The 15,723-nt window shown below is 31.8% G+C and overlaps 1 pseudogene across 1 annotated transcript; it reads right to left on the reverse strand.

The window, feature by feature from the left end:
- Positions 1-8,513: 8,513 nt before the first annotated feature.
- LOC114175447 (cysteine-rich receptor-like protein kinase 8) lies at positions 8,514-14,078 on the reverse strand (annotated as a pseudogene). Its single transcript, XR_014993588.1, has 6 exons — positions 13,580-14,078; positions 11,230-11,379; positions 11,015-11,136; positions 10,403-10,943; positions 10,158-10,310; positions 8,514-10,017 (listed from the first exon to the last, which is right to left on the reverse strand). The product of XR_014993588.1 is annotated as a cysteine-rich receptor-like protein kinase 8 (transcript).
- Positions 14,079-15,723: the final 1,645 nt, after the last annotated feature.

The raw sequence follows: 15,723 nt of genomic DNA on the forward strand, positions 1-15,723 counted from the left end.
TACAATTTATAATAATGCATTTTAAGCATTTTAAGTATACATGTAGAACTGAAAATATTTTGATATGTTTTTTACAACTTCTAATTAACCTTTTCTTATAATTACTTGATAAAATAAAAGTCTTACTTAGTTTGGTCAATGTAGTAAATGGTGTGGTTCTTTTACATAAATAGTGTGCAATTCTATACTGAATTTATGGATATGGAATAATGGATTTAGATAAATCGAATCAAGGTGCACTACAAAATAATTTGTTAAATATAACGATAATTTGAGATATAAAATGATGATTTTAACTGTTATATTTTGCGCATATAGTGAGTACAGGTATCACCATATATCCTGCCGTCACAATGAATAATATGGCTTCATTAATAAGAGTCGTGTGAGTAAGTCATAATAATTTGGGTTAAATATGTTTTTGGTCTCTCAAGTTTCAGTAAATTTTGGAATTAGTCCTTTTTCGAAACTTGATATCAATTTAGTCATTTATCTTTATAAATGTGTGAATTTAGTCCTTATTACCAGATTTTATTAAGTTTATCTGACGTTTCAAGCGCATTTCATGATAATATTTGAATTGTTTACACTGTTTGACACATTTTTGCTTCAATATTAACTTAAATATTATCATATAATGCATTTAAAATGTCAAATAAACTTAACAAAATTTAGTAAAAATGACTAAATCCACACATTTCTAAAGATGAAGGACAATTGATATCAAGTTTCAAAGAGAGACTAATTCCAAAATTCCCTGAAACTTGAGGGACAAAAAACATATTTAACCCTAATAATTTTCGTTAATTGAAGTGAAATTGAGTGAGCACATCATAACTTTCATTAATTGGAGTAAAATCGTGTAAGTAAAGCACGACCTTGATATTGATCGGTTGTTTTAATTTTAATTGTTTGACTTAATTTTTCTTTTCAGATTAAGTAAAGTCGTTTTCATGTGGGACAACTTCTTGTGAATTTATTAGGGATGAAATAATGTGGGTCTTGAACGACTTCGTTGGAATTTTTTTAAGCACTGAAATCGTGTGCTTTTTAAACAACTTTAGTGTTAATAGTTGTTGCTCCAATTCTTTTATTACATTTGTAATATAAATGAATCGATCTTTAACCTCCATAGGAGCGTGTTAAGGTAAAAGTTTGTGAGAGACCGCATCACCAACAGCAGCAACAAAAACAAGAACACTCTGTTGGATCTTCTTTAGCTGTTGCTAAGGTGAGGAAGATAAGGAAGAAAAATTCATATGAAGGTGTGTTAGTATCTCTGTCAATGTTGAAGACTTAAATAAACAGTTACAGTGAATGATGAATGAAGGGGAAAAGACAATTAATCAATAATGAATGGATTGCTATCTTTGGCATTCAATTAAGAGGTGATCAAAAGTTTATTAACATAAAGTGTATATGATGATGTTTTAACTCCCAGTACACAACTTACACTACTTTTTCACTGTTCATTACAATGTTTTTCCCGGACTTCACATCCTTCCTTTTAAAAACTCACCACTTTACCCTTAACTTTAATAATATAATAGTATTTTAAGTTAAAAAATAAAAGAAATCCTTTTTCAAGAATCATTACTTACTGAAAATTATGAAGATAGAAAGACAAAGAAGAGAAAGAGGAAAAAACAAAAAGGGGGGTCACAATCCAAACTACATATTTAGAAAATATAAATTTGGATTTATTTTCAATCCAATTATTTGAATTTTGGTTGAATTTTTAAAATTCGATTCATGCACATCTACTACTTATTTCACACAATGAATTTCTGGGAAGTACTTTGTTCAGCCGTGTAATATTTGAGAAGTAACATAAATTATGGTATTGAATATGTGATAAATTTCTCGTTATATTATACTGATAGTAATTGGAACATTGGTTTAATGAGATAAAATTCACTTTGTGACTTTTGTATTATGTAATCTAAAATGTATTTTTGTAGTTTTAAATTATGTAATTTTCATTGAATAATATATTTTGTAATGAATTTTTAAATTTTTCAATTCGGTAATGTTTTAGACCGTATAATTTAGAATATATTTTTCATTATATTATTTAAAATATACTTTTACATTTAAAATATATCTAAATTGTATAATTTAAAATAAAATTTTAAATTGTATAATCTTAAATATAATTTTGAACTCTAAATTGATCACAATCCAAAATATACTTTCAAATTATTCGATACAAAATAAAATATTTTTGATCCATCAACAATTTAAAATATTTAAAATACAAAATAAATCATTTTCGAAAGAAAAAATGTCTCTTTGGTAGGATGAGCGGCCATCCCAATTTATCATCTACCGACGGACCCCATAACTGATGGATAAAGGGAATTCAAGACCGAAAATGCAACAACTCAATTCATCTTTTTCACTTTTATATTTTTAATCCTAGGATATTATTCTTGTTTTCTATAAGTTTTATGCATAGTTATTTTTCTTTGTAAGGACTATGTTCTTTGTTATTTTTTCAATATTGTCTTCTATTCTTCGAAATTTGATTATTTTTTACTTTGGATTGAATTTAAATTTCAATCTTATAATCAAAGTTATCATAACAAAATTTGAATTATTCAAACTTCACGCTAGATTAGTCTAGTTGGTTATAGAATATTTAAAATTGTTTCAAGTATATAGGAGTTGAGTATCTATCTAAAATACTCACCTAACCTCCTTTTTCTCTGACATCACTCAGATTCATATTTTCTTATTCTGTTCGGTGTTATTTCTCCTTCTTCTCCCGTTCGGTTATCCAGACGATCGGAGTACTTGTTAATTAAGTTTCAATGTTTAAGTCAATTTAAGTTCGCTTGGGATAAGCAATTAATGTTGTAATAAATGTGATTTAAAATGTCATTACCAACCTACCTTTGACTCCTATTTATAGTTTTTCACATGGGTCTGTGATTAGGGTTTTATTAATTGATTTTTAAACTTGATTACTAACATGTTTTACTTTACTTACAAATATTATATTTTTGGGTCTACCCGACCGATAATGTTGAACGTACGCGCGCCGCTCACATTAAGAAGGATCTCAATGTGATTTTCAATTACTTATCACCAGGGTCGACTGATTGTGGACTCCCTAAAATCACTCCATAGAAATTGTCACATCAACAACTCATGACTTAGGCCATCTGTCCGTAGCGAACAACCTTCGACCGCTTGTGCTTGAACCGTTCGGTCAGAGATACTAGGTAGCCCTACGGTACAAAAACTATTCGATATCCACGTTAATCTATTGAAATATTGGTTATATCTTTTGTTGATTGAATTTTGGGTAATTATGTAGTTGACTTTTAAAGTTAAGATAAAATTTGAATATAGCGCATGATTTGAGAACACATTTCATTAATGTTAAATTTTTTACTGTTTTCCATTTTGATTTTAACTTGAGTTTAATAGAAATCTTTTTCCCCACCCTGGTTAACTTCTTTTTATTGGATTAGAAACTCAATAAGTACTTTAGTAGGATCTAGATTTTAGCTTATATTACACTGTATTAAGGAATGCAATTGTTTTTGTTTTTGTTTTTTAACTTGAATGCAATCCACCGTATTATTTGCAATTATTATCTTGTTAAAGTTAATTACATTTGAACCATTGATTACGTACACTACTAAAAATTCTCATATTACATGAGAATTTTTTTATAAATTTGTTCAAAAAATTTATAAGGAAAGACTTTTTCTTACTATTTTTTTTCTAAGAATTTTAATTGGCAGGTAATTTCTTTGTGGGTAATTATTTCCTACAAAATTATAAAATTCACAAGTATTTCCTACAAAATTTATTACGAAAAGTGTTTTATACAAAATATTTTATAAAAAAATTGGCAGCAATTTTCTGCAAATTTTTTTCATAACAAAATTTATAAGTATTTCCTATCAAAAAATTTCAAAACAAAATTGGCAGAAAATATGAATTTTTTTAGTAGTGGTAATTAATAGTTAATATTGTACTTTATTTCTTTAAAATACATTATAAATAATGACATAAAGCTTCACACATTTATATTTTCACCAACATGAAATCAATGTAGAAAAAATATTTATAACTGAGCAAGCATAACAATTTCATTTAATATTCATCAGAAATTGGTTTGAGTTTGTTTTAAATTAGAATTTAAATTTACTTTATAAATTTAACTGTATATTTGAAATTAGAATGCGTGGTTATGCTGTAGGTCATAAATTCAAACTCCCATGAGCACCAGCTTGTTTAGACTCTATTGTCATTCTTGTTGTTCAAACTGTACTATATGAGAATTTTCATTTTGAAATTGCATAAATAGGATTATACTTTATTCTCTAGAAATGGTGCAAAATGAATATTTAGAGGGAGGTGAATGAGAGTGGTGGGGAGAAAGGTGAAGAAAGATGGTGGAAAGTAGGATGACAAATAAACTTGCCCCGTAGGTATTGTTTGAATCCGTTCCTGTTTTGACGGAGAATCTCCAACTTTTTCAATTGGGTATGGGGATGTACATATCCATCACGTCCCCGTCCCCATACCTGCCAAAATACTCGTCCCGTTCAATTTAGTACCCAAATTTGAAATTGTGCATCAATGTACTATTAAACGGTGTTTGCAAAAACTTAACGGAGTGTACTACATTGATGTACAATTTCGAATTTGGGTACTAAATTGAAGCAAACTTAAAAATAGGTACCATTTTGAAATTTTGGAACCAAGCTGGGTATGTTCCGAGTAATTAAGCCTTAACAAAAATTATCAACTAGAATTCATTAATGTTTGCAAATTTAACATATGTTTTGGTTTTTATGAAATTTTATTTGTATTCTAATTTGAAATGTATACAATTATAATATAAATTATTTATAAATATTTTATATCAAAGAAACAATTGTCCTCTTAATATTGAATATTTGATAATATTATGTTTTTTGCTACAATTTTTTATTATTTTATACAAGTTAATTAATTAATATTAAAACAGTAGGAAAACGAGTACAAGTATATACTCGTTACTCGGTGGGGATGGGGATGAGACAAAAATTTGATACTCATTGGATTTGGTTATGTGGATTAATTTTTTTCGATAGGGATGGTATGGGATAGCGAAACTCATTTTCGTCCCGCCCTGTTGCCATCCCTAGTGGGAAGTGAAGTAGGTGTAGAGGAAGGTGGTGGGAGGTGAGAAAGGTAGAGGGAGAGAAAAAAAAAACAGAACCAAATTTTGACATATGATACTTCTAAACAACGTTAACGTCAATTTAACAAAAGAGACCGAATTAACTCTAACAAATATTATCATTCAATTGAGTCAAAAAAGAAAATAAAGGGACCTTAGTGAATCATAGGCCTAAGAAGAAAACCAAATTACTAATTAAACCAAACAAAAATGTATGCATTCTTGTATACATAATAAGTTTTACGCAAGAGCTCTTGAAAGGAAAATTATTTTTGATGAGGAAAACAATAACACAAACAATATACCAGAGAATGCAGCGGATATAATTTCCCCTAACTTGCAAGAATCTATGAGGAGCAATAATCAAAGAGTAGCAATTATAAATCACCAAAAGCACAAATAAAGGCACCGAGATTTTTAACGTGGAAAACCCCTCAAATCAAGGGTAAAAACCACGAGTCGTCCAGACCAAAGAAATAGCTCCATTATGATCAACAAGAGTACAAAAGAGTCTCAATCAATAGAACAAATTAGTGCCAACACCCAACCAAATAACAAAGCAACAAAGCTTTCAAAATAGAGAAGAACAAGAGAGGAAAACCTATAATATCACTGCTGCAGTGCGAAATTCATATCTCCCAACTCAGATCTCGTATCAAAGATCCGACCAGTCCGAATGAAGAGCAATGAGTTTCGAACCTGCTGTAAAAATTTCAGCCCGATCCAACGGTGAACGAATCCGCAGCGTCGATTCTACTGTGACAGCTTTGTGAAAAATGTGAACAAAATTTTCCCTCTACCTCTCCCTCTATGTGTTAGGGCTTTCAGTGTGTTCTGACTCTATTGTTCTGCCTCTCTCTTTATTTTATAGCCCCCTCTCCACTAGGTTAAATGAGACATGGGCTTCTCAAGTTTTGGGCCTTTTCTCCACATAGGAAGGGAGCCCAATACCCAACAAATCTCCCCCTCACAACTATGTGGAGATAACCGCCAAACCGGCGATCTCACAACAAACTTCAAACTTCCCTTTTGGCAATGCTTTAGTCATCATATCAGCACCATTATCATCTGTATGAACTTTTTCCAACTCGAACAACTTAGCATCCAAGGCATCACGTATCCAATGATACCTCACATCAATATGTTTGGATCTAGAATGAAAAGTTGGATTCTTACCAAGATGGATAACACTTTGGCTATCAACGAACAATGAATAGTTATCTTGCCTAAAACCAAGCTCCTGCAAGAATTTCTTCAACCATAACAACTCCTTGCATGCTTCAGTAATAACAATGAACTTTGCCTCTTCAAAACACTCAGGTTCTCCACCGTCAGTCAAGGTTATGTACTCATCACAAGAATACCTTGTAGAAGGTTGTTTCTGTCTATTAGACCTCCTGAGTTGGACTTGAGGTGATTCAGGTATATCACCAAGATCATCATCAACATCATGTTCCTTTTGAGCATCATCAATTGGAACCTCTACTCCACTTCCAAACTGTTGATCATCAACATCACCATGTTGCTCATTGTCTTGAGCTTCTGTTTCAACATTCTCCAAATTGTGAGCGGGCAACCTCATCGGATTACCATCAATGAGATTACTATCTTTCTCGGGTGTGGTCTTCTCCACCTTATCAATGTCTTCAATGGTCTGGTCTTCCATGAATTGTACATCACGGCTTCTAATAAGCTTCTTCTCAACAGGATCATAAAACCTGTAGCCAAATTCATCCTCACCATAGCCAATAAAGATACATTGCCTTGTCTTTTTATCTAACTTGGATCTTTCATCCTTAGGAACATGAACAAATGCCCTGCAACCAAAGACACGCAAATGATCATAGCTAACATTCTTACCAAACCAAATTTTGTCTGGCACCTCAGTATTCAAAGCAACTGCGGGACTGAGATTAATAACATGCACAGCTGCAAGCAATGCCTCTCCCCAAAAGTGCTTAGGCAACTTTGCTTCCGAAAGCATACATGTAACCCTTTCAACCAAGGTCTTATTCATCCTCTCTGCTAGACCATTCAACTGAGGAGTTTTAGGGGGAGTCTTCTCGTGTCTAATACCATGCTGCTTGCAATAAACATCAAAAGGTCCACGGTACTCACCACCATTATCACTACGGGTGCATTTCAGCTTCTTGCCTGATTGCCTCTCAACCATAGCATGAAATTCCTTGAACTTTTCAAGTACTTGATCTTTCCGCTAAAGAGCATAGACCCATAGCTTCCTGGAACAATCATCAATAAAAGTAACAAAGTAAAGTGCACCACTAAATGACTTTACCTTTAATGGGCCACAAACATCATAATGCACCAATTCAAGCAATTCTGACTTCCTTGAGGGAATATGCTTCTTAAAAGATACTCTGGTTTGTTTACCAGCCATGCAATGAGAACATTTCTCCAATTCTGCATTTCTCAATCCCATAAGCACATCCTTTTTAGCTAAGCAGTTAAGCCCTTTTTCACTTATATGACCAAGCCTCTGGTGCCACAAAGATGCCTCCATATACATAGCATTCACATTGTCTTTAGCAACCAAAGCTTTAGTCTAGTACAATTTAGATTGTTTCTCCCCTCTGGCCATAACCAAGTTACCTTTAGTGAGCTTCCATTTACTAGAACCAAAGTGATTGTCATAACCACAATCATCAAGCAACTGCACAAAGATTAAATTAAAACGGACATCCGGAGCATGTTTGACTCCTTTAAGCAACAACTGCACTCCCATGTTGGTTTGCATGCAAACATCACCAACACCAATCACTTTAGACTCACCATCATTACCCATCTTCAACACTCCAAAATCACCAGAAGTGTAAGATGTGAAGAACTCCTTCCTAGGTGTAACATGCAGTGTAGCACCACTATCAATAATTCACATGCTCTCATCAGATACAAGATTAACGGACTCAAAGTCACGAAGAAGAACAAGATCATCATCTGTAGCAGTAGTGACATGATCATCATCATCATGGTCATTCTCTCTCTGTTTGCCCTTCTTGTCTCTGTTCTCCTTTTTCCACTTAAAACAATATTTCTGAATGTGCCCAGTTTTATGACAAAAATGGCACTCTAAATTCTTGTATCTTGACTTGGACTTGCTCCTACTCTTCTCTCTACCACCTTTATGTTCCTTTTTCTGACTTCTCCCCTAGCTTCTGTAACAAACATCTCAGACTGAGATGAAGAACCATGTGCCTTCCTTCTTATCTCTTCATTAAGAGCACCGCTTTTTGCCATCTGAAAAGAAACAACACCATTCGAGGCAGAGTTCGTAATTGAAACCCGAAATACCTCCCAAGACTTTGGTAGAGTATTAAGCAACCATAATCCCATAACTTCGTCATCAAACTTTATGCCCATTCCTGACAATTGATCTAGGAGCCCTTGAAACTCATTTAAGTGATCAAAAATAGAAGAATTCTCCCTATACCTCAAATTCATCAAGCAATTTAACAAATACAATTTATTATTACCCGACTTAGAAGCATACAAAGACTCAATCTTCTCCCACAAAGCTCTGGCATGTGTCTCATTAGCAATATGATTATAAACATTATCTTCAACGTATTGTCGAATAAAACCACATACCTGTTGGTGCTCAAAGTCCCATTCTTCTTCAGACATAGAATCTGGCTTCTGTGTAGTAAAGACCGGAAGATGCAATTTCTTGACAAATAATAAATCTTTCATCTTGCCCTTCCACAAATGATAATTTGTACCATTCAAAGCAACCATCTTTGCATTTGCCTCCATCATTCAAACAAGTAAATATAGCCCAACCAAGAGCTCCGATGCCACTCTGATGGGGAAAACAATAACACAAACAATATACCAGAGAATGCAGCGGATATAATTTCCCCTAACTTGCAAGAATCTATGAGGAGCAATAATCAAAGAGCAGCAATAATAAATCACCAAAAGCACAAATAAAGGCACCAAGATTTTTAACGTGGAAAACCCCTCAAATCAAGGGTAAAAACCACGAGTCGTCCAGACCAAAGAAATAGCTCCACTATGATCAACAAGAGTACAAAAGAGTCTCAATCAATAGAACAAATTAGTGCCAACACCCAACCAAATAACAAAGCAACAAAGCTTTCAAAATAGAGAAGAACAAGAGAGGAAAACCTATAATATCACTGCTGCAGTGAGAAATTAATATCTCCCAACTCAGATCTCGTATCAAAGATCCGACCGGTCAGAACGAAGAAAAATGAGTTCCGAACCTGATGTAAAAATTTCAGCCCGATCCAACGGTGAACGAATCCGCAACGCCGATTCTACTGTGACAACTCTGTGAAAAACGTGAACAGAATTTTCCCTCTATCTCTCCCTCTATGTGTTAGGGCTTTCAGTGTGTTCTGACTCTATTGTTCTGCCTCTCTCTTTATTTTATAGTCCCCTCTCCACTAGGTTAAATGAGACATGGACTTTTCAAGTTTTGGGCCTTTTCTCCACATAGGAAGGGAGCCCAATACCCAACAATTTTTTACCTAGGAAGAAATTCACTCATGAAAATTTCATTAATAGAGAATGGAGCTGAACCAATCATAGATTGACTAGAACTTGATTCTTGCAAAAGTCCTTGTCGATCCATTCTACCAAATGCAAGTTCTCGGGGACTTGGCAATTCAATTAAGTAACTGCTAATATATGAAACAATTGTTGCCATTGTTGGTCTAGCATTGGAATTTGGTTGAACACTTAATAAACCAATTTGAATGCATCTATTCACTTCAATTTCGGAAACATTTTCTTTAATACTTGGGTCTAGTAGGTCAAGTGTTGCATGATCATTCCATTGCCTCCAAACCTATAATAATTTTTCAAATTAAAATTCAAGTGAGTACATAACTTTTAATTGAATCAATTCCAATAATAATTAGAAATGTAACATACAAGAAATTAAGTATAATACATATAAACCAAATTACAATTTTTAATAATATACTCACAGTTTAAGAGGCCACAAGCAATTCGATTGGATTCATACGAACTTGCATTCTTTTTACCAGTAATGATCTCAAGAACCATAACTCCAAAACTAAAAACATCTGATTTGTTAGAAAATCGTCCAAGGATTAAATATTTTGGAGACATATAACCACTACAAAAGAAAATGTTAGTTTAGTAAAAACGATATTTTGCAAAGATGTAAAGAAACTAAAATATAAAGAAATAATATTGTTCCAGACTTACTATGTTCCGGCGACATTGAGTGTACTCCCTTGATCTTGATTTATTTCAACAATTCTAACCAAACCAAAATTTGAAATTTTTGAAATCATATTTTCATCTAATAAAATGTTACTAGGCTTAAGATCTCGATGTATGACTTTGAGTGTAGAATGTTCATGTAAATAAAGAATTCCACGAGCAATGCCACCTATAATATTGTAACATTGATACCAACTTAACAACTTTGATCTTTGGGAATATGCAAGTTTAATTGATAAACATAAAAGTGAATCATATTTTAGAGTGTATAAATCGAGTTTGCTAAACATAAATTAAGGTATTCAAGTGTCATACCAAATAAAAAGTAATCAAGACTCTTGTTTGGAACATATTCATAAATTAGTATTTTATCGTATTCTTCAAGACAAAAGCCAATAAATTCCACAAGATTTATGTGCTGAAGTTTAGCTATCGATAAAACTTCATTTTTGAACTCATTTTCTCCTTGTCTAGAACTTATTGAAAGTCATTTTACTGCTATTTGTCTTCCATCAAGAACACCCTAAAAGAAAAAAAATCATTATTCATGTGAACAATAACCAGGATGTTGTAAGTACATGATACAATTCTTACCTTGTAAACTTCTCCAAATCCACCTCTACCAATTCTATTCTCATGTGAAAAGTTGTTGGTTGCGGCCTCAATTAGAGTTAACTTGAATTGTAATGGTTCTAAAGCCACACTTTCATGACCAACTGTATCAAATATATATGAATTAATTAATTTAAATGAATAAATTTCATATAACTTAAAATGCATAGATTTTACATATTTTTCTTAGTACTTACATTGTTCTCTAAGAATTGTTTTAACATTTTTTCTTCTTTTTCTCTTCGTCAAATAGTAGTTTATCAAATAGTAGCATAAAGATAGGGTGAGCAAAATAATCGTCGGTACAATAATAAAAATCGTTGTACGAGACTGGCCTTTTTGCTTTTCTGCAAAACAATCAACATAAGTTAATCACACAAATTAGTAAGAATAATTAATAATGACAAGTCGTAATATATCGATAAAGTGGTTTTCACCTCCAAACTGAATTTTTTTTTTCAGAAACTTTCTTGACAAAATTTTTATAAATAGAATTAAATAGATTAATTTTTTTATTTTTTAATCAAAATAAAGTAATAAAATAATATCTTTTTTATTTAAAAAATAATTTATCAAAATTTATTAAAATTTTGTATCTCAAAATATCACTATCCATTAACAAATTAAATTATATGATAGGACATGTCGTGCTTGGACGCCATCTAAAATAAAATTGTTGTGTATGAAGATGATTTATGTTGTGATGACTTATTTGTAATTTTATTAAACTAAAATTGTTATAATTGATGACGGTTCTATAATAATTGTATTGATCTCGAGACGTTATCATTTATGATTGACTTTATTTTTGTTAATTTAAGAAATTATCATCATACATGACCACTTTATTTTAAATATCGTTTACACTTTACATAACTTGTCCTTATCATGTAATTTATTATTAAACTTTTCCATTTTTTAATTAACGGAGAAGTTGTCCATTCCAGTAAAAAAACCTGAACTTCAGAAATTATGATAATTTAAAATTTGAAGGGAAATAATGATTGAATTAAAATAAAAAGGTTAAATTATTCAATTAGACCCAAATTTCGTATGAAAATTTGAATTTGGTCCCTTAATTTGAAAAAGTGTTAAATAGGTCCCTAATTTTGATAAGTTGTCTCAATGAAGTCCCTTCCGTTAAAATGGCAGAAACGGCGTTAAGAGTACAGTGACGTGGAAATGGTAGACGGAACTGAACAGTGAAGTGGCATATTAAATGTGGTACACGTGGAATTTTGAAATGCTTTAATAAATAATTATTTTGTGAAAACTGTGTGGAAAGTTATTAAATGTTGTAATAGTGGGTGGTGGGAAGCTGAAAATTGAAGAAATAGGTGGTGGGAAGCTGAAAATTGAAGAAATGGGTTGTGATGGGAAGCTGAGTATAAAGAATGTTGAAGAAATGGGTTGTGGTGGGAATAAGAATGTAGAAAAGACTACTGCAGTGAGGTTTGTGGTGGCAGAAGAAATGGAGAAATATGAAGTCAATTGAAAACACTACTGCTGAGGTCTATGGTGGAATTGCCCTGTAATTCCAGTATTTGAAAGGTCTAAAAACCGGAGATGCATTAGATCGCCTATAGTTTCAGGTACCTCTTTAAGGTTAACACAACCACAAAAAGATAAAACGTGTAAGCACTTCAACTTAAATATCAACTCAAGCGTCAAAGTCTCACAATACCAAGACCAATAAGATATCCTAGTTACAGGCAAAAATGTCCATAGCCTTATTGCATCATATATATTCTCGTACTCATTACATGATACTCCGTAGTCATCAACAAATGAAATGTGGCGTGTTTCCTTCAATGTTCTCTTTGCTCTATCAACTCCAAACCTGAAACATATGTCACCAGAAATATATTTTGCCAAATCATTAAGAAGGTCGTGCATGACAAAACATGATTTCAAGCCTCCGCTGGATTGTTGAAAGAAGCACCTTGATAATAGAACACTATGATTCCACTACGAACACTATGATTCCAGTTGTTCGAAAGCTAACTTTCCAGCACAAAGATCCCACACTCTCGCGATGCTTCTGCGAACCACTCCTTCGTCCAATTTCAAAAGACGCAGGAAAACCCTAGACGAACCCTGAAGCCCCAATTTTGTCAATGCCCTTTCTGTTTTATTACAGCCCTTTCTGTTTTATTACATCTTAATTACAGCATTTAGTAAATTCCAACAGCGTTTTTGGAAAAAAAAATTATTATAGCATTTAATAACTTTCCACACAGTTTTCACAAAATAATTATTTATTAAAGCATTTCAAAATTCCACGTGTACCACATTTAATATGCCACTTCACTGTTCAGTTCCGTCTACCATTTCCACGTCACTGTGCTCTTAACGGCGTTTCTGCCATTTTAACGGAAGGGACCTCATTGAGACAACTTATCAAAATTAGGGACCTATTTAATACTTTTTCAAATTGAGAGACCAAATTCAAATTTTCATACGAAATTTGAGACCAATTGAATAATTTAACCAAATAAAAAGGAATAATAAACGGCTGAAAAAGAAGTATTACGGAATGTGGTTTACCTTGAAGAGATGATGGAGCAGGCCGTTGAGGTGGGTCAGCATGAGCTCTGTAAAACGGGAATAATTGAAACCTGATATTGCAGCTTGGATATAGAATTCTTCCATTTATATCTGTGAGACAGCCCACACAGTCGTCACTGGACAAATCCTGCGTACACTGTTCATCATTCAATGCTGTTGATTCAGTCACATATTTCACCGTGGTTTTGTTGAAGCCGGTTTCAGTGGTAGCATTATTAGATAATATCCATAGGAGCGTTTTGAGGTTGGATTGGAAGACAGTGCCGGCAATTGTGTCTTTGGAGCAATTTAGGTATACATAGTCAACGAGGTCGGTGAGGTTCCTATAATCTGTGTCAGCAGTTGCAAAACTGAGGAAGCTAAGGCAGACAAATCCATAGGAAGCCAGGGCCATGGTTTGTTAGTGTCTCTGCCAATGTCACAGTTACGGTGACTTGTGTGCATAAGATGGTGAGAACCTGTTCCACAAATACTTTTAATTCATCGTTCCACAATAATTAATGGATAGCTATTTTTGTCATTCAATTAAGAGGTGGTCAAAAGTTGATCAACAAAATGTGTGTCACGTGTTTGATGCTAATCACATTGATTGGATAAGCAACACGTATGCTTTCTTCAAATCACTTAATCATGTATAATACCTATGAATGATATTTTACTATTAAATTTTGATAATTTTATCTTATAATATTAAGTGACATTTTTTAAGTGATTTAGAAATATTAAGAATGAAAAAATAAAAAAAATATCACTTAAAATTATAAAAAAAGTTGTCAAAATTTATTAGTCAAAAATATCATTCTTCTTTTAAAAAATCACCACTTTACACTTAACTTTAATATATATATATATATATATATATATATACACTAGTATTTTAAGTTTAAAAAAAAAGAGTATAATCAAATTATATATATGGGTTATCAAGTGAGTAACTTCTTTTTTTAGGAATCTCCTTTTTCGAGAACCAGTACTGAAAATAACAAGATAGAAAGAAAAAGGAAAGAGAGGTGACGAGGGAAAAAAAGACAAAGAAGATAAAGAGAGGTAACAGAGAGGGAAAAAAAGACAAAGAAGATATATAAAAATCCAAAATATATTTAGAAAATATAAATTTGGATTTATTTTCATTCCAATTATTTGAATTTTGGTTGGATATTTAAAATTCAAGTCATGCACATCTATGATATTGTTTATGTAGTAAGGAGAGGAGATTAAGTATATTGTTTAGAATATTTTGTACATTATATTATTTAAAATATACTTTTGTATTTAAAAATATATTTTAAATTGTATATATATAATTTAAAATAAATTTTTGAATTGTATAATCTTAAATATAATTTTGAATTCTAAACTCACAATCCAAAATAGACTTTCAAATTATTCAATACAAAATAAAATATTTTTTAAACACTTTACATTTTTTTTGCCCTTACAAAAACGAAAGAAAGAGTGAGGGTTAAAAAAAATGTCACTTTGATAGGAACAGCAGCCATCCCAATTTATTATCTACCGAACTGACCCCATAACTGATGGAGAAAGGGAATTCAAGACTGTAAAATGTAACAACTCAATTCATTTGTTTAACTTTTATATTTTTAATTATATGATGTTATTTTCTGTATTCAATGACTTTCTATGCATAATTATTTTTCTTTGTAAGGACTATGTCCTTTCTTATTTCTTCAATTATTGTCTTCTATATTCTTCTAAAATTGATTATGCTTTACTTTGGATTCTTTTTAAAATTTAATCTTATAATCAAAGTTATCATAACAAGGTCTGAATTATCCAAACTTTTATTGAGGCTAGATTAATCTAGTTCGTTATACGATATTTAAAACTATTCCATATCCATGTTAATCTTCTATTGTAATTTTGGTTATATATTTTTTTGTTGATAGAATTTTGGGTATTATGTAGTTGATTTTTAAAGTTAAGATAAAATTTGAATATAGCGCGTGATTTGAGAAATAATATTTTAATAGTAAAATTTTTTACTATTTTCCATCTTGATTTTAATTTGAGTTTATTAGAAATCTTTTGCCCCACACTTCTATTATATTTGTTTATATCGGATTAGAAAATCATTTAAGGGAAATAGAAGAATCTAAATTTTA

Source organism: Vigna unguiculata, chromosome 3 (genome assembly GCF_037176805.1).
Source record: "Vigna unguiculata cultivar grain cowpea cultivar isolate G323 ecotype 2 chromosome 3, ASM3717680v1, whole genome shotgun sequence".
Lineage (NCBI taxonomy): Eukaryota > Viridiplantae > Streptophyta > Magnoliopsida > Fabales > Fabaceae > Vigna > Vigna unguiculata.